The sequence below is a fragment of the Myotis lucifugus genome, unplaced genomic scaffold, assembly GCF_000147115.1.
Source record: "Myotis lucifugus unplaced genomic scaffold, Myoluc2.0 scaffold_280, whole genome shotgun sequence".
Classification (NCBI taxonomy): domain Eukaryota; kingdom Metazoa; phylum Chordata; class Mammalia; order Chiroptera; family Vespertilionidae; genus Myotis; species Myotis lucifugus.
Window position 1 is genome coordinate 597,393 of NW_005871328.1, and position 19,037 is coordinate 616,429.

The following is a 19,037-nucleotide window of genomic DNA, read 5'->3' on the forward strand; positions in this document are numbered from 1 at the left end:
TCTTTTTTTTTTTGAATTAGCCCAAATCGTCTGCAACCTGCTGCTTGCATTTCATTTGATGTTCTTTCAACCCTTGAGTCATCTTCTCCAAAAGAAATACCTCGTGCGGGCGCGCATGGTACAGTGCGATTGAAACTTCGTGGCCCATGCGCAGAAGTCGGTATTTTGTGGAAGAACCACACTCAAGGGGCCAAAGAGCCGCATGTGGCTCGTGAGCCGCAGTTTGCCGACCACTGTCCTAGGGTAAGACCCTTTCTCCAGGAAGCCTCTCTGATTACCCTTGGCTCCCATCCTGGCTCCCTAGCCTGAAGTTCCCCCCTTTATCCCAGACCTGTTCATACAGGCCTGGGAGTTTCTCTGTCCAGTGCCATCTCCCTGAGAATAGGAGATGCTGAGACCTCTTGGGGTGCCCAGAAGTGCCCAGCACAGGTCGGGGACCAAGTGGGTGGCAGGGAGGGATTGCTGAGTACATGAAAGGCTTGATTGCGGATGTGGGATTGGTTTGGGGTTGGGCTGTGAAACACACATGCACGCATACACAAGTATGCACGCACCCACACTCCAAGGCACCTGGTCTAGGCTGGGCCTAGGAGGAAGCAGAAAGGCTGGGGTTCCAAGGATGAATCACCCTCACCCCTACTTTTCTCCCACCTCTTGAGGCCCATCTGCCAGGGTAGATCAAAGGCCCCTCCAGGCTGCAGGCAAACTAGGGGTCTCGTGAGAATAGTCACTGTTCAGGGCCAGGGGACAGCCCTAATGGAAGTAACATTGGCACAGACAGGCAGAGCCCTGCGCCCTGGATCTGAAGTGAAGCTGGGATCGGGGCCAGAGGTCAGAGGAAAAGAAACTTGGGGCTAAGGTCAGAGTTAATATTCACTTTAGTAGCAGTAATATAATAATAATGAAGGCCCTAATAATAGTAATAATAATTGTGTGCAGGGCTTCGAGCTAAGATTTTATATGCTTGTGTTTTTATTCAGCTCGGGGTTTTGTTAAGCGACATCGTACAGCAGGAGTCAGCAAACTACAGCCTATGGACCCGCTGTCTGTTTTGTGAACAGTTTTTTGTCCCTCAGTGAAAGTCACCTTACATAAAGTGAACCGTTTTAGAGTGTACACTTGTGTGGCATTTAGTACAGTCGCAATGTTGTGTAACCGCCACCTCTACCTAGTTCTAAAACATATTTATCATCATGAAATAAAGCCCTGTACCTGCGAATCAGCACCTCTCCATTATTCACCAGCCTGGGCAATCACTGATCTGCTTTCTGACTCTATGGACTTGCCTGTTCTGGACATTTCATATAAACAGATTAATGCACTATGTAACTTTTTTTTTTTTTTAATTTCACTGAGCATAATGGTTTTGTGGTTCATTCACATTATAGTATGAATTAGTGCTTTTTATCATGAATCGATCCTTTTAATGGCTGAATAATATCCCATTGTATGGAATATTCATTTGTGTAAAATGGAGGTTTATTGGAATACATCGTTTCCTATTTGTTTATATATTGTGTATGACTGTTTTCATGCCATAACAGCAGAATTCAGTTGTTTTGACAGAGACTGTCTGGTCTGCAAAGCTGAAAATATTTACTGTGTGACTTCTCCCTTTCCTCCAGCTTGTTGACATACTAGTGACCCAGTGCATGAAATTCGTGCACATTAAAAGGGAATTAATTAGAAGAAATATTTTAATATTGCTATTTGCCCTTTCTCTATAATAGAATTGTCAGGGATGAAAGAAAATTAGTAAAATGTATATGAAAATCTTCCTCCTGTCAGAGTCTGGGGTGCGCTATGGGAATCAGAGTCAAGTCCCCGTCCACCCATGTGCGCCTTGAAATTGCGCGAGACCCAGACCTGGCCAGCCCGACCCCATTGGGCTAGATCCAGACCCAGCCGGCCCCACCCTCATCAAGCCCTGCTGTGTGTGTGGGGGCATCCTCAGGTCACTTGGCCCAGCACCAGGGCAGGGGGCGTGGCCTGATGTCCCCCGGCCCAGGCCGGGGGGTGCGCCTTGAGGTCCCCCGGCCTGGGGCAGGGGGCACAGCCTGAGGTCCCCGGGCCTGGGCCGGGGGGAGGGGCGTGCCTTGAGGTCCCCTGTCAAACCCTGCTTGGTGGGGGTGTGGCCTCAGGTCCTCTGGCCCGGCACCAGGGCGGGAGGTGCGGCCTGAGGTCCCCCAGCCCGGCACTGGGGTAGGGGGTGCTCCCTGAGGTCCCCTGTCAAGCCCCGCCAGGTGTGGAGTGCAGCCTCAGGTCCCCTGCCCCAGCCCAGCGCCACACAACCTCAGGTCCCTGCTGATTGCTTGTTAAGGCTCATTATGGGAACTCGGCCTCCACTGTGGGTGCAGCCATCTTGTGTTATGGAATCCCTGCCTCAGCTGTGGGTGCAGTCATCTTGACCATTATGGTGTGGCGGTCAATTTGCATATTCCCTCTTTATTAGATAAGATAATCTATATATATAAAAGGCTAATATGCTAAGTGTCCTTCCCTCCACCCTGGTAATGATGTCACGTAGCAACGTCTGGCTTCCTCTCCCTAGCGACCACGAGCCTCCTTGCGGTTTCTTCAGCCCAGGAACATGACTTGCTTTATAGCCAGGTGGAAACATTTCACACTGTAACAAAATGTCTGTGAAGCGTTTTCCCATGCCTCATCTCATTTGATCCTCACAGAAGTCCTGGAATAGGCAGATGGGAGACTTGGTGGAATCCTATTTTCTTTTCATTAGCCGGAAAATGGCGATTTAGAAAGCTTAGAAACTTGACACGACTGAAAAGAAGTAAGAAATGGTGGGCCTTGAAAATGACTTCAGGTTTTCTCACTGCGCAGAATATAGTCAAACACTGCTGCAGTTAAATATTTCACCCTTTGTTCTCCCTGCATGATCTACAATGATAATCTGCCTTGTGTTGATATTTACTGCTGTGTTGCTGACAATTACCTGAAAGAGAAATTGGGGTGCTTTACTGGGCTGGAAAAAGTTTAGCTAAATCAGAAAGGTCTACTTAAGCAAGTTTGTTCTATATCTATAAAAGGCTAAGTTGACTTGTGCATGCATGATACATATAAAGCTTTCGCTGGTGCCAATCGCACACATGTGTTTCCATCTGTCATTGTCAATCGTGAATTTGGTTGACACTTCTATTATAGAGAAAGGGCGAATAGCGATATTAAAATATTTCTTCTAATTAATTTACTTTCAGTGTGCATGAATCATACACCAGGCCACTAGTTGACATATAACATTGTGTAAGGTTAAGGTACACAATGAGTTGTTTTGATATTTGTACATATTGCAAAATGTTTAACACAATAAGATTAGTTAACACATTTTTTGCCTCACATACTTTCCTTTGGTGTGTGTGTGTGTGTGTGTGTGTGGTGAGAACTTTCAAGACCTACTTTCTTAGCAACTTTTAAGCATATAATACAGTATTGTTAACTATAGTCACCAAGCTGTACATTAGATTTTCAGAACTTATTTATCTTATAACTAGAAGTTTGTATTGTTTGACCAGCATCCCCCAGCCCCTGGCAATCACCATTCTACTCTTTGTTTCTATGAGTTGAATTTTTTTTTTTTAGATTCCACATGTAAATGAGATCATACAGTATTCATCTTTTTCTGTCTGACTTATTTCACTTAGCATAATTTCACTTATTTCACTCAACTTCCATTCATGCTGTCACAAATGGTAGGATTTTCTTTTATCTTATGACTGAATCATACACATATGTCCATCAGTGGACACTTAGGTTGTTTCCATGTCTTGGCTATTGTGAATGTGGGGGGTACAGATAGTAACTTCATTTGGTTTGGATTTATGTGGTCCTTAAAATATTTTTTAACATAGGTTTAATCAAGCTTTATATACAAACTTGTGGCCCGGTGCCCAAAATTCATGCACATTAAAAGGGAATTAATTAGAGGAAATATTTTAATATTGCTATTTGCCCTTTCTCTATAATAGAAGTGTCAGAGATGAAAGAAAATTAGTAAATGTATATGAAAATCTTCCTCCTGTCAGAGTCTGGGGTGCACTACGGGACCCAGAGTCAAGTCCCCACCCACCCACATGTGCCTCAAAATCGCGTGAGACCCAGACCCAGCCGACCCCCCTCATTGGGCTAGATCCAGACCTGGCCGGTCCCACCCTTGTCAAGCCCTGCTGGGTGAGGGGCATAGCCTCAGGTCCCCTGGCCTGGCGCCAGGGCGGGGGGGGCGCGGCCTGAGATCCCCCAGCCTGGCATCTGGACAGGGGGTGCAGCCTGAGGGTCCCCTGTCAAGCCCCGCTGGGTGGGGGGCATGGCCTGAGGTCCCCTGGCCCAGCACCAGGGTGGGGGGTGCACCTTGAGGTCCCCTGTCAAGTCCCGCTGGGTGGGGGACACAGCCTCAGGTCCCCTGGCCCAGTGCCAGGGCAGGGGGCATGGCCTGAGGTCCCCCAGCCTGGCACCAGGGCAGAGGGCGCAGCCTGAGTTCCTCCGGCGTGGCGCCAGGGTGGGGGGAGCAGCCTGAGGTGCCCTGGCCCAGCACCGGGGTGGGGGGTGCACCTTGAGGTCCCCTGTCAAGCCCTGCCAGGCGGGGGGCGCAGTATCAGGTCCCCCGGCCTGGCGCTGGGGTGGGGGGGGGGCACGGCCTCAGGTCCTCTGCCCCGGTGCCAGGGTGGGGGATGCAGCCTGAGATCCCCTGGCCCAGCACTGGGGCGGGGGGGTGCACCTTGAGGTCCCCTGTTAAACCCCATCAGGGTGGGGGCACGGCCTTAGGTCCCCTGGCCCGGCACCAGGGCGGGGGGCGCAGCCTGAGGTCCCCCATCAAGCCCTGCCGGGTGGAAGGTGCAGCCTGAGGTCCCCTATCAAGCCCCACGGCGGGGGTTGTGGCCTCAGGTCCCTGCTGATTGCTCCTTAAGGCTTGTTATGGGAACTCAGCCTCAGCTGTGGGTGCAGCCATCTTTGTGGCGGAGGGACAGTTAATTTGCATGATTCTCTCTTATTATATAGGATTGTTGTACAATTATGTTTATATGGACTTTTAATAAAGTTTGCTGACTTATGCTCAGCCCCTCACCCATATTCAAATTCTCAGTCTGTTGCTTACTAGCTGGACCAAGTAGCTTAATCTCTAGCCTTCATTTTGCCCATCTCTAAAACAGGACAATAGTACCAACCTCATCGGGTTACTGTGAGAGTTAAACGATCTAGGGCAATCTAGCATGTGGAAAGCATTTGGCGGTGTGCTAGGGTAAGGAGTCACTTCTGCCTCTCTACCCACCTGCCCAGGCTCCCCAGCAGAGGTCCAGCCCACAGTCTGTTATGACCGGATTCCCACATTCTGGTAACGTATTATTTCTGCAGCTGGGGCATTTGTCCAACCCCAGGCTTTCCTGCTGGCTCTGGCCCCTCGGCAGCCAGCTGGGCCTTAGGGCTGGGCCTTAAGCCAGTCTGGAACTCCAGCCAAATCACTGAAGCCAGGGAAGGCCAGTTCCAGAACTGGTTGAACTCAATTTGCTAAAAGGAAAAGCAAATTGTGGTGGCGAGTAATCAACCCTACAGCCTTTAGCTGGGGCTATTCCAGTCCCCGGTAGGCAGAAGTTGACTAAGGTGTGTGTTTCTGGGAGAGTAGAGGTGAGATTTAATCTCTCAGACACCTGGCCCTGGAACAGGCGAGGAGGGAGTTTTGTAACTGAGAACACTGGATATTCTAGTGAAATCATAAGCTCAGCCCTCGGCGGTCTGCTAGAGGCCAAGAATCAGTGTGGGGTAAATGGGACCAGATGCTGGTACTCCCTGGGAAATATTTACCTAGCACCTATAGGCTTCTAGGTATGCTAACCTGTTTCAATAGAATGACACAAGGCAAAGGGCTTTCAACATTTTATTCTAAACTAGAGGCCTGGTGCATGAAATCTGTGCACTGGAAGAGGGGAGGGGGGTCCCTCAGCCTGGCCTGTGCCCTCTCACAGTCCGGGACCCCTTGCTCCTTACCGCCCGCCTGCTCGCTGCTCCTTACTGCTTGGTTTGCTGCTCCTTAGTGCTACCGTGGAGGCAGGAGAGCTCCTGCCACCGTGGCTGCTTCGCTCACCAGCCATGAGCCTAGCTTCTGGCTGAGCAGCGCTCCCCCCATGGGAGCACACGGACCACCAGAGGGCAGCTCCTGCTCTGAGCCCCTGGTGGTCAGTGCACGTCATAGCAACCAGTTATTCTGATCATTCTGCCATAATGGTCGCTTAGGCTTTTATTATATAGATAGAAAATTTCAAACATATTCAAAATATTGTATAATGAACCTCCATGTATATCTATCATCCAGTTGACATGTGTCAACTCATGAGCCATATTATTTTTTAAATTTATTTTAGAGAGGAAGGGTGAGGGAGAGAGAGATGGAAGCATTGATTGTCTGCCTCCTGCATGTCCCTGCTGGAGCTTGAGCCCGCAATCCAGGCATGTAACCTGACTGGGAATCGAACCAGTGACCTCTTGGTACCTGGATTGATGCTCAACCACTGAGCCACACTGGCCAGGCGAGCCGCCTTATTTCTTCTATAACCTCCACCTACTGGTTCTCTTCTGCAATGTTATCTCACATTGATGCTCATTGCCTAGATCTATTAATTCATTAGAAGCTACAACTGAATGATGTTAAAATGATATTTGTCTGGCAGGTGTGGCTCAGTGGTTGAGCGTCGGCCTATGAACCAGGAGGTAAGGGTTCGATTCCCCATCTGGACACATGCCCAGGTTGTGGGCTCAATCTCCAGTGTGGGGTGTGCAGGAGGAAGCCCATCAATGATTCTCTATCATCATTGATGTTTCTACCTCCCTCCCCCTCCCCCTTCCTCTCTGAAATAAATAAAAAATATTTTAAAAAATGATATTACCTTTTCTTCATTTGTTAGCTGGAATACCTGTGGAAAGAGAGACGTCCTCTTCTCTACCAATTGGTTACCCAATGGTACAATTCACATGGGAAAGGCAAGATAAATGCTTGATTCTTTTTCTCCCCTAGTTTCCAAAATAACTACTGGGCTCCCTAACATCCTCCAAAGGTAAAGAATGAGATTCCTTTTCTATCTGTTTATTGTGAGAATACACAAGTCATCTTTTCCGTCAAAGAACAGTTTACACAGCCGCCATTTCGGCCCGTGTGACTTGGCAGCCACCAAGTTGGCCCCATGACTTGCAGCTCCCCTGGGGGCCACCATCTTGAAATGGCAAAGGCCAACCCCTCCCTTTGAATTAGCCAATCCCGAAAGACTGTGCGCCTGAGCTCCAATCAAGAGTGAGGGACAGGTCACGTGTGTCAGGATAAAAAGCCGAGCAGACCACCTGCTTGGTGTGCGTGTGCTCCCAGACGACGTGCAGAAGTAAAGGTGTTTGCCTTGCTGCCTGGCTCCCGAGTATGCTTTGTGTTCTACCAGGACCCCGGAATTTGGGGGCTCGCCTTATTTCTTATGTACCCATGAAGTTACTGAAATGGTCAATACCTGGCAGTTCTTATCTTTACTGATAATCAAATTATTATTCCTTCCTTTGGCCAGAGGGATCCTCTCCACTTTGACTCCTGTGTTCTTTTGACAGGACTCTTAGGCAGCTTTCTTACTTTATGATGTAACTAAAGACTCCAGGAACATCTTGTATGTTTCTTGCCTCGGGCCTGGGATCAGCCATTTCTCCAAGGAGCTCTTGTTTCTTTGATTGGAGAGTGGTACTTAGAGATCACAATCAAGGTGCTAGGGGCGCTAGTGGCTACTGGGTTAGTTGTTGTTTCTAGGGCTTTAAAAAAATTTTTTTTTATTGATTTCAGAGAGGAAGGGAGAGGGAGAGAGAGATAGAAACATCATGATGAGAATCATTGATTGGCTGCCTCCTGCACACCTCCTACTGGGGTTCGAGCCCGCAACCTGGGCATGTGCCCTTGACTGGAATCAAAACCGAACCCTGCAGTCCCCAGGCTGACACTCTATCCACTGAGCCAAACTAGCTAGGGCTCTAGGGCTTTTCATTGGACAGAAGTAGGAAGCCCTCATTTTTTAAAAAATAAAGTACATCATGAATTTATGCTGATACTTCCAATTCATATTCGAGTTAAATGACTTTTACCTTACCTGATCAATCTTATACCTGTATTTTCTTTTCCCCACACTGAAATACCAAATACTCAATGACACCAACATTTCCTTTATTCCACAATACACACAGATCAAATATCAGGATAACATACCAATAGTACTTAGTTTAAACGATGTGATTATTGAAAAAACAGTTTAAGACTTTTTTTCTGGTTCTTTTTATTCTCTGGGTATATCCCATTGGGGATGTGCCATCAAATTACTGTGCTATAGTATCACTTGAAATAGTTTCTTTCTATAGTTATGCTATTAACCTGAAGCCTTCGATTTCTAGGACCCATCTAGAAGTGGAATTGATGGGTAATATGGTAATTGTATATTTATTTTGCAGGGGGGAACCTCCATACTGTTTTCCACAGCAGCTGCACCATTTTACATTCCCACCAGCAGTGCACAAGGGTTTCAATTTTTCCACATTCTCACCAATGCTTATTATTTTATTTTTTATAATAGCCATCCTAGTGGGTGTGAACTGAGGGGATTATTTTAAAAATATAATATTACTAGAGGCCCCGTGCACAAAATTTGTGCACTTGCGGGGGGGATGCCAGGCCAAGGCAGGTGCGAGCGGGGGTGGGGGGGGTGCCCCCGATTGCCCCACCGGTCGCCGTCTGTGGGGTGACTGGTGGGGCGATTGGTGAGTGGGTGGCGCCAGGCCAAGGCTGGTGTGAGCGGGAGCCCCGATTGCTCCGCCAGTTGCCCCACAGATTGGCCCTGATCACCAGTCAGCCCTAGGGACCCTACCCATGCATGAATTTTGTGCACCAGGCCTCTAGTGTGTGTGTGTGTGTGTGTGTGTGTGTATATATATATATATATATAAATCTATTTTGCTCTTTTTCTACTTAACACTGTTTCCAGTATATAGAGATCTTTCTTATTCCTTTTTACAGCTGCATAGTACTCCATCGTGTGGCTGTGCCATAGTTTATTTGACCATCCCTTATTGATAGACATACAGGCTATTTCCAGTCTGTTGATATTTATAATAATAAAAGCATAATTTGCTAATTAGACCGGACAGCTGAACAACCTTCCTGATGAAGCTGGGGCTGCAAGGGCTGAGGCAAGCCACTGCGGCTGCAAGGGCCAAGCCTCTTGCACGAATTTTGTGCATCGGGCCTCTAGTTTTAAATAATGTTCCTATGAAAAGCCTTGTTCATTCATCTTATTTTTGCAAGAGAATCATTGAGTTTTTCCCTCTAGGTCAGCGGTTCTCAACCTGTGGGTCGCCAACCTGTGGGTCACGACCCCTTTAGGGGTCGAACGACCCTTTCACAGGGATCGCCTAAGAAAACACATATATAATTACATATTGTTTTTGTGATTAATCACTATGCTTTAATTATGTTCAATTTGTAACAATGAAAATACATCCTGCATATCAGATATTTACATTACAATTCATAACAGTAGCAAAATTACAGTTAGGAAGTAGCAACGAAAATAATTTTATGGTTGGGGGTCACCACAACATGAGGAACTGTATGAAAGGGTCACGGCATTAGGAAGGTTGAGAACCACTGCGCTAGGTGGATAAATGCGTATCTAATTTTTTCAGATATCACCAGTTTTCCTCCCCACTAGTAAAGTATTCAAGTAGGTAAAAAAATTAACAAGCTAATGATAACAAAGAACGAAAATAAAAAAATTTAACAAGCGTTTTCATTTGCTTACGTCACTTCGCAGTCCCACTAGTGAAGTATGCCAGGGTGTGAAACACTCACAAGCCTTTTATTTGGTCTGGTGGCGTCCTATGTGCTCTTCAAAACCCGTTCCTTTCTAGGAGGCCTCCCCTTCTCTGGCCTTCTCCTCTGGGCTTTCCTGGCTCCCGTCTGCTTTCTCTGGCTCAGTCCGGACACTGGAGGCTGGGAGTGTCTATGTCCAATTCCATACTCTCCGGACTGGGAGCCTCCCGAGTGCTGGCTCCAGAGCTGACTCTTCCTGAGATGTCAGCACAAGACTGGGAACAGAGAAGTGACAACAACGGACGGTTTTCTCACTAGGCCTAGGACAGCCCCTTAGCTCCGGGCCTCCCTGGCTGGGATATCCTGGCCAGAGGGAATGAACCAGGTCAGTTTGGCCAATATCCTGGGTTCTGCTATCTGCCCTCTCGCTGAGTCACCTGTGTCCAAGGGCGGTGACCTCACTGTGAGTGGGTGTCACCTGCATGGTTCTCAGGCAGAGGAGTGGAACTGCTTGAGGTCAGGGAGTTCCCACGTACAATCCAGGCCTCCAGAACATTTTCCTCACCCCTGATGGAAACCCAATACTGACCGAGTGAGTAATCACTGCTGGTCCCCCCGCTCTGCCCCTGGCAACCAGCAATCTGCTGTCTGTCTTTAAAAGTAACCCAGTCCCGGCAGGACGGCTCAGTTGCTTGGAGCGTCATCCCATACATCAAAGGGTTTCGGGTTCGATTCTCGGTCAGGGCATATACCTAGGTTGCAGGTTTTATTCCTGATTGAGCCATGTATGGGAGGCAACTGATCGATGTTTCTCTCTTTCTCTCTTCCTTCTTCCTCTCTAAAAATCAATACAAGCATATTCTCGGGTGAAGATTAAAAAAAGAAAAAGAAGAATTACCCACCCTGGACATTTCATATAAAAGGAATCATACAATGTGTGTCCTTTTGTGTCTGGGCCTTGTCACTCAGCGTAATGTTGGCGAGGCTCATCCGTGTTGTACTGCGTGTCAATGTTTCATTCCTTTTCACGGCTGAGTACCGTTTCACCGTGTGGATGGACCATCTGGGTTGTTTCCACTTTGGGCTAATGTGCTAGTGCTTCTATGCACATGTATGTACATGCTCTTGTTTGACTACCGTCTTCAATTCTTTTGGGCCTATATCTTGGAGTGGAATTTTCTGGGTCATGTGGTTACTCTACGTGTACTCTCCCCCCACCCCTTGTTTCTCTACATGTACCCTTTTGAGGAACTGCCAAAGCCTCACCATTTATTTTCACACACTTTAAATCTCTGATGCCTCCCAAAGCCGAAGAGGAGAGAATTCTAAGTGGAGGATTCTAAGTCTTCATTTTGCAGCCAAGGAAACCGAGGCTGGGAGAGGTGGTCCCACACCATCCCAGGCTAATGACTAAGAAAGCCCCCCATCCGCCTCGTCACCACTGGGTGCCAGACACTTGCTACAGAGGATCTGAAAACCGGGTCCTCAAAAGCCTCACTGTCTCTGGAATCCAACAGGTCTGGGTTTAACCCCCAACTTGGGCAAGTGACTGCCTCCCTCTGAGCCACTATCTCGCTACCTGTAAAATGGGTATAATCAGAGTCCCTGCCTTATTGTGGAGAATGACTGTGGTCACGTAGGCAGAGGATGACACCTCTGATTTACAGATGGATCAAACAACAACAAAAAGTGGTCGATGCGTTCAGAGGGGCGGAGTAACTTGCCAAGAGTCACACAGCGATTGGTAGCTGGGTCCAGCCTGCAAGGACGTTTGAGAAGTTTCCTGAAGCGGAACCCTTCTGGGAGTTAGTGAGGAGAGATTCCCGAGGCAGGTCCTCTGGGCCGGGTGGGGGTAGCTCGCTGCTGTGTCGCTTTGCTCTTTGGGGAGCTGACCTCGGACTACACAGAATCCTGCTGAATCAGCCCTGGGTGGCCTGTGGTCACGAACCACAACTGGTTCTCTGACGGAGGTAACTTTTGCCCCAGCCCACTCGCTCCCTTTGCTTGCTGTATAGTTTATATCAGCACAGCTGGGGGCAGGGTCACTTCCTATGCCCTAAACAGGCAAGGCCAGGTACTTCCTTGCCTCTAGTTGTTGGCTCCAGCTGGTCCCTCTGCTCTGCCCCTCCTCTCTCTTTCTTCACTTGCATACCCTAGAACAGTGGTCGGCAAACTCGTTAGTCAACAGAGCCAAATATCAACAGTACAACGATTGAAATTTTTTTCGAAAGCCACATTTTTTAAACTTAAACTATATAGGTAGGTACATTGTTATTAACTTAATTAGGGTACTCCTAAGGCTTAGGAAGAGCCACACTCAAGGGGCCAAAGAGCCGCAAGTGGCTCGCGAGCCACAGTTTGTCGGCCACGGCCCTAGAACCATCGTGATCCAGTTTCCACCAACCCCTCAGACCTCCTCTCCTGTAGGTGTCCCGCTCCAGCCCATTGGTCTCTTGCTCCTTGAGAATGCCACCCTTGTTCAGCCCCAGGGCCTTTGCACTTCTGCTGACTTTGCTTGCAATGTTCCCAGTCCCTCCCTTCCTATGTGACTCTGGGATTACGGATACATTACTTCCCCCGAGAAGCCTAAACTAGGTTCCCAGTCCCTCCCTGTGAACTCATCCTACAGCTAATCCCAGCCAATTTCGACGTTGCCTGTCTGCCCTCCTCCAGGGTGCTCTAACCATTAGGATTTCTGGCCCAGGCGGAGAGGAATCGGAGTCGCTCTCCAGCTGGAGAGTGAGGTCATGGCACCTTGGTCCTCCTCACTCCCTACCACTCCCCAGCAGCACCCCCACTCTCCCCGCTTTCTAGGGGAGCACATCTCCATCTCTCTCCTTAGTTTCTGAGGCCTAGGGCCTCTCCTCCCTGTACGTACTTCCTGCACCCATCTGGCTCTTCATTGCTATCAACTCCTCCTCCCTCTCATGCACTCCCCTCCTCCTTTGCTATCTTTCTCTCTGTCACCTTTTCCCTTTTCTCTTATTCTCCATTGAAAACTCCAGCTGCGGGGGTGGGGGGAGGGTGGAAGGTGGGTGGGGGAGTGGGGAGGCAGAAAAGAAAGGAAAGAAAACTCCAGCCTCAATGTAACCCAGGTAAAAAAACTTGAAATCACCTGTGACTTTTCTCTTTCTCCTTGTTAACAAACAAATGAAGCCATCCCAGAGGAACTGTCTCATATGTCTTATATCTCAAACATCTGGAATGTTGAAACGGTGAAATAACCTTTGGACTGGGCCTCAAGCAACATTGTGCCTCGAGGAAATGTTTGCAAAGATAATAAGAAAGCAGGTATTATGACTACTGGAACGGATGACTACTGAGCTGAAAATTCAAAACATTGTTTAGAGCCCTAGCTGGTTTGGCTCTGTGGATAGAGCGTCGGCCTGCGGACTGAGGGATCCCGGGTTCAATTCCAGTCAAGGGCACATGCCCAGGTTGTGGGCTCAATCCCCAGTAGGGGGTGTGCAGGAGGCAGCCGATCATGATTCTCTCTCATCTCTTTCCCTCTCCCTTCCTCACTGAAATCAGTAAAAATATATAAAAAAACAAAAAAACATTGTTTAGAATGAACATCACTATGTTTGATGTAATTGTTCTCCTTCCCTTTCTCATAAACACCCCTGGTGTTTTTCCCTAATTGGAACACTATTTGGGCTTCTCTCTGAATTAATGATTCCCAAATAACTATTCTTTCTTTTTAAATTTTAACTGATTTTTAGAGAGAGACAGAGAGAAACAAAAAATCGATGTGAGAGCAGAACATGGATCAGCTGCCCCCTGCACGGGATTGTGCCCACAATCTGGCCATGTGCCATGACCCGGAAGCGAACCAACAACCTCTTGGTGCACCGAATGACGCCCAACCAACTGAGCCACACGGGTCAGGGCTATTCTTATTGATCTCAAATAAACGTTTGTTGCCTCTCACTTTGAAAGGCCTTTTTACTTTTAGGTTAACATCTCACAACCACATCCAATCTGTCAGCGGATCCCATCAGCTCCACCTTTAAAACAAATGTCACATTCCACCAGCTTTCCCAACTCTCAGTACCTCCGTTGCTGCTCTGCAGGTCCAAGCCTCCGGCCACCTCGCTGGTCTCCTCCTGCCGCTCTTGTGCCCTCTTCAGTTGGCCCATAATATTGCAGCTAGAGGGAGCCGGTTAAAACCTGTGAAACCCCAGCCTTCCTCTGCTCAGAACCCTCTGTGGCTCCCACCTTTCACAGAGGCCTGAGTCCGAAAGCTGAGGGTGGAAGACCATTCAGACTTTAGCCATCTTTGATGTCCAAAACATTAGGTCCTTCCTCAGGCCCTGCACGATCCGTTTTGTCACCTCCCCACCCTCATCTCCTTTCACTCCCCGCCTTGCTTACTCTGCCCCAGCCTCTCTGGTCTCTTGGATGTTCCGGAAGACACAATCCAGCCTCGGGGTCTATGCACAGACTGTGCCCTGTGCCTGGAATGCTCTGCTTCCAGGTATCCCCCTCCCTCACTTTTGGTCTCTGCTCAAATAGCACCTTCTCAGAGAGCCCTTCCTCATCTTACCTTGCTGGATTTCCCCCCATAGTCCATATCCCATAGATTACCCCTTTTCATTATGTTTCTTTTCCATGATGTGTTTCTAGTTGTGCTTTATGTAATCTCTCTAGAGAGCAGGAATAGGACCCCGTTTGTTCAGTATAGAACAAAACCTGGGACTCTCTATGGACTTGATGTTTGTTGAATGAATATGTGCTTCCTGCCAGCTGAGGTTGGGCAAAACGGGGTCTGAGAAAGACCCTGTCTACCCACGTGGAGCTCACAGCCCCATCCAGGCAGACAGTTGCTAACCAAATCACTCCAAGAGCAACTTTGCTGGGACTGAGGATGCACAGCAGATGTGGCTGCAGGGAGTATGGGCTTGACCTCAGCCCAGGGCTGGGGAAGCCTTCACAGAATATGGCTTTTGAGCTGCTTGTAAGACCCGAGGATCAGTAGGAGTAAGCTGGGTAGGTGAAGGGACAAGGATTGTAAGCATGGTGAAGAGTATGTACAAAGGCTTAGAGGTGGCAGAGGTGGCCTATGTGGGTTTGGGGAAAATGGCCACCAGTGGCTGGTGTGTGGACCTTGAGGAAGAGGGTGGCGAGTGATGAGTTGAAAGGGGCTGTTTGCCCCCCCCCTTCACCCCACACTCCTGAATGGCTGTTGTCTTTATGCTCCAAAATCTCCTTTATCTCCTGTCTTGTGTCTACCCTTCCGCCCCAGATTTTGTGCTCTGGGAGGCTGACTTGTATAAACCACTCAACACATTCCTTTGCCTTGTGGCTTCTGATTGGGTTCAACCAATGGGGAGCCACAGCAGGCATTGGAGGGAGGGAGGAGAGTAAGGTCAGGGTGTTAATATCTCATCTTCTTTCCTCTGCGGTCCATGCAGGCTGGCTGTCCCTGGACTGAAGGCTCACAGCTCCCGCCAGGCAGTCTTGCCCACTCAGCCCTATCTGGTCCAGGTCCCAGTGACTACTGTGGCCTCTCGGTCCCAGGCCCAGGCATCCAGGGGTGGTGAAGGCTCCTGGCTGTTCCTAGCCCCTGGGGTGCTGCTGTCTCTTTGAAAATAGTGCTTTCATCAAACTCTAGTCAAATCACCCCATTTTAGTGCTCTGTTTCCTGCCGCAACTATTTTTTTTTTATTAAAGTGAAATTCTCATCATATAAAGTTAACCATTTTAAAGTGTACAATTCAGTGGCTTTTAGTATATTCATGATGTTGGGCAGCCATCACCTCTTATCTTGCTCCAACTTTTTTTTCATCACCTCAGAAGGAGAACTCGTACCCATTTTCCCTGGGTTTGGGCTTCACTCCTCATTTCTCCCTCCAGTGAGCCCCTGGCAATCGCCAATCTACTTTCCGTCTCTGTGGATTTGCTTGTTCTGCACATTTCATAGCAATGGAATCACACACTATGGGATTTTTTTGGTCTGGCCTCTCTCACGCAGCATGTTTTTGAGATTCATCCACGTTGTAGGAGCTTCACTTCTTTTTTATGGCTGAATAACATTCCATTGTGTGGATGGACCACATGTATTCATCCATTTACCCACTGATGGACACTTGGGCTGTTTCCACTTTCTGGCAGGAGCGAATAGGACTGCTATGAACACAGGTGTGCATGTATCTGTCTGAGTCCCATGTACCCAGGTGTACATGTATCTGGTTTCAATTCTTTTGGATATACCCTAGGAGTGGAATTGCTGGGGCGTAGGGTAATTGTATGCTTCGATTTTTGAGGAACTGTCAAACTGTTTTTCTTAGCGGCCGCACCATTTTACATCCCCATCAACAGTGCATGATGGGATCTCTCTCTCTTTTTTTTAATCTTTGCCCCTAAAAGTCTGTCATGAGCTTCTGGAGCCCTAGAAAAAGCCCTTCCCTCACCCCAGCCATACTCCACCTTTACCCACTTCTCGATGTCTTTCTGCTACCATCTTCCTAACCCAGCCGCTGCCTCTACTTTCATCCTCCCACTCTGATCATAATCACTGGGACCTTGGCTGCTGCCAGGCCAAGGACTCTGGTGACCTGCTAACCACATAGCCCCGTTCCCTCCTGGGGCCATGGCTCCTTGACCTCTGGGCACAGGTGAGGGCACCTATTACCACTCTTTCTCAACCTTTCAGACGTAGCTGTCTCCACTTCCAGTGCCGTGCCTCTGCCTGTGCTCGCCCTAAATACAGCTTCTGTTTCCTCCCCCACTTCTTGTCCTCCTCCTCCTCCCCTGAGTGGCCTCACTGACCCACTGCAGGGCACCCACTGTCTTCCCAGTCGGGTGACTCACAGACACACTCCCGAGGACGGGCCCAGCTACCTCCTGGGGATCTCCCTGACAGCCAGCCCACCGGCCTTTTATTTATTTCTTTAAACAAATATATTTTATTGATTTTTCACGGGCCCAGCTACCTCCTGGGGATCTCCCTGACAGCCAGCCCACCGGCCTTTTATTTATTTATTTATTTAAAAACTATCAGGGATGTGCCTGCAACCAAGGTACATGCCCCCGACCGGAATCGAACCAGGACCCTTCAGTCCACAGGCTGACACTCTATCCACTGAGCCAAACTGGTCAGGGCCCACCGGCCTTTTAGACTCAAGGTCACCCAGAGTGCCCCAACCTCAGCATGGATGACAGCTGGGGCCAGATCATTCCCTGGGGTGGGGGCGTCTTATGCATTGTCCGGTGTTTAGCAGCATCCTGAGCCTCTCCCTGCTAAATGCCAGTGGCACCTCCCCCTCCACAGTGTGACAACCAGCCTCTCCGGACATTGCCCGATGTCCCCTGAGGGGACAATTGGCCCTGGTTGAGAACCTCTAAGACAGTGCAAATCAAACGGCAAACTTGATGTGCTGAAGTTTGTCCAGACCAAGCTGTGAGCACCCGTAACCACCACCTCATCTTGTGATCATCTCTTCTATTATTTCTATGTGGGATGGCGGTTCGCAGTGATCACATGTCTTGCCTCAGGTCACATGGCCAGGAGCCCTACTCTCGGTGACTCCTCATCCCCAGGACCTTTCACTTGTTTCTCCTTCCATCTCTGAGGGCAGAGAAGCTGGGCTGACACCCTCTTCTCCACTCCTCTGCTCCCTGGAGCCCCACATTCAGCCAGTCAGCAATGCGGATGTCTCCCACATCCTTAAAACAATTCACACCCTTCAAAAATCAATAATGTTTATTTTTTAAATTTTAAATATATCTTTATTGAGTTCAGAGAGGAAGAGAGAGAGAGAGAGAGAGAGAGAGAGAGAGAGAGAGAAATATCAATGATGAGAGAGAATAATTGATTGGCTGCCTCCTGCACACCCTCCACTAGGGATCAAGCACACAACCTGGGCATGTGCCCTGACCGGGAATTGAACCATGACCTTCTGGTTCATAGGTCAACACTCAACCACTGAGCCACGCCAGTCGGGCTGTAAAGTGTTTTAAAACAACCAATCAGAATGGGGCTTTCCCCATGCTCAAGCACCATCTGCGATTCCTTATTTCCCAGATCAACCCTCAGCCACTGGGATTGGCCTTCAAGGCCCTTCGCACCCAACCCTGCACCCCTCCAGCCTCCTCCACTCCCACATCCCCAGGCCAGGGAAAGCCATCTGCCCAGCCACACCCTCGGTTTCTCTCTGTCTGAGCCCCACCCCCTCTACGGCACCTGTTGAAATCCAACCTCTCCCTGAAGTACCAGCTCAGATGTCACATCCTTCACGTAGCCTCCCTGGCCTCCCTTCTGCCTCCTCCAAACAGCAAAGCTTCAATTACTTGTATCACCCCTTCTTCACCTGAAAACGCTGCCCCTCCCACCCTGGCCAAGGGCCCAGCACCGAGTGAAGGAGCATTATTGAAATGAAGAGTCCCAGTGTACCACCTGCTAGGGCACGGGGGCATCTTACACTTGTTCTTATTTTATTTTATTTTTTTTCAGAGAGGAAGGGAGAGAGAGAGAGAGAGAGAGAGAGACCAATGATGAGAGCAAATCACTCTCATCTGATGGGCTGCCTCCTGCACACCCCACACCAGGGATAGAGCCCACAACCTGGGCATGTGCTCTGACCGGGAATCGAACTGTGACCTCCTGGTTCAATCACTGAGCCACGCCAGCTGGGCTTACACTTGTTTTTAAATTCTCTGTTTTAAGTTTTGAGCTATCTGCTTCTTGTTTTCTGGAATTTGTGAAAAGATTGGTGCCCTAATATTTCCCCAACGAAAATTTAGAGATCTTGAGCTTCTTCTTTGTTAAATCAGACAGATGGTGTCTGATTCTGAAATTTCAACTGTTCACAATCCTGTCACCATTTTGCCCCACCTATGTAATCTGTTTCTATTACTGAATTAATAGTTTTCTTTTAGTGGTTTTCCTTTTAAACCTTACTTATTTTTTAAAAACTTACATCACTGTTATACCAAAAGGACTGTGTTTTTTACTCTTTAAACCAAGTCTCTCATGTAACATAAATATATAAAATAGAAAACGTTCCTCCATGTGTTATCTAGAATTACTAGTCTCGCCCAGCCAGCATGTTGACATCTGGGATTAGTCTGTTGTGAGAGACTGTCCTGTGCACCGTGTGGTGTATAGCAGTATCCCTGACCTCTACCCACTAGATGCCCACAGCACTCCATCCTCAGTGCGATGACTAACTGTCTCAGACATGCCCATGTCACTGGGGGGGGGGGG

General features: G+C 48.6%; 1 protein-coding gene across 2 annotated transcripts in view; it reads right to left on the reverse strand.

The window, feature by feature from the left end:
- Positions 1 to 10,228, reverse strand: part of PGLYRP2 (peptidoglycan recognition protein 2) — a 17,372-nt gene extending 7,144 nt beyond the window's left edge. Inside the window, exon 1 of one of the 2 annotated variants that reach the window (XM_014465130.2) lies at positions 9,869 to 10,228. The gene's annotated coding sequence lies outside the window, so the exon portion shown is untranslated. Of the gene's footprint in view, positions 1 to 9,818 lie in introns of both variants that reach the window. The other variant, XM_023763333.1, reaches the window with a different exon arrangement.
- Positions 10,229 to 19,037: the final 8,809 nt, after the last annotated feature.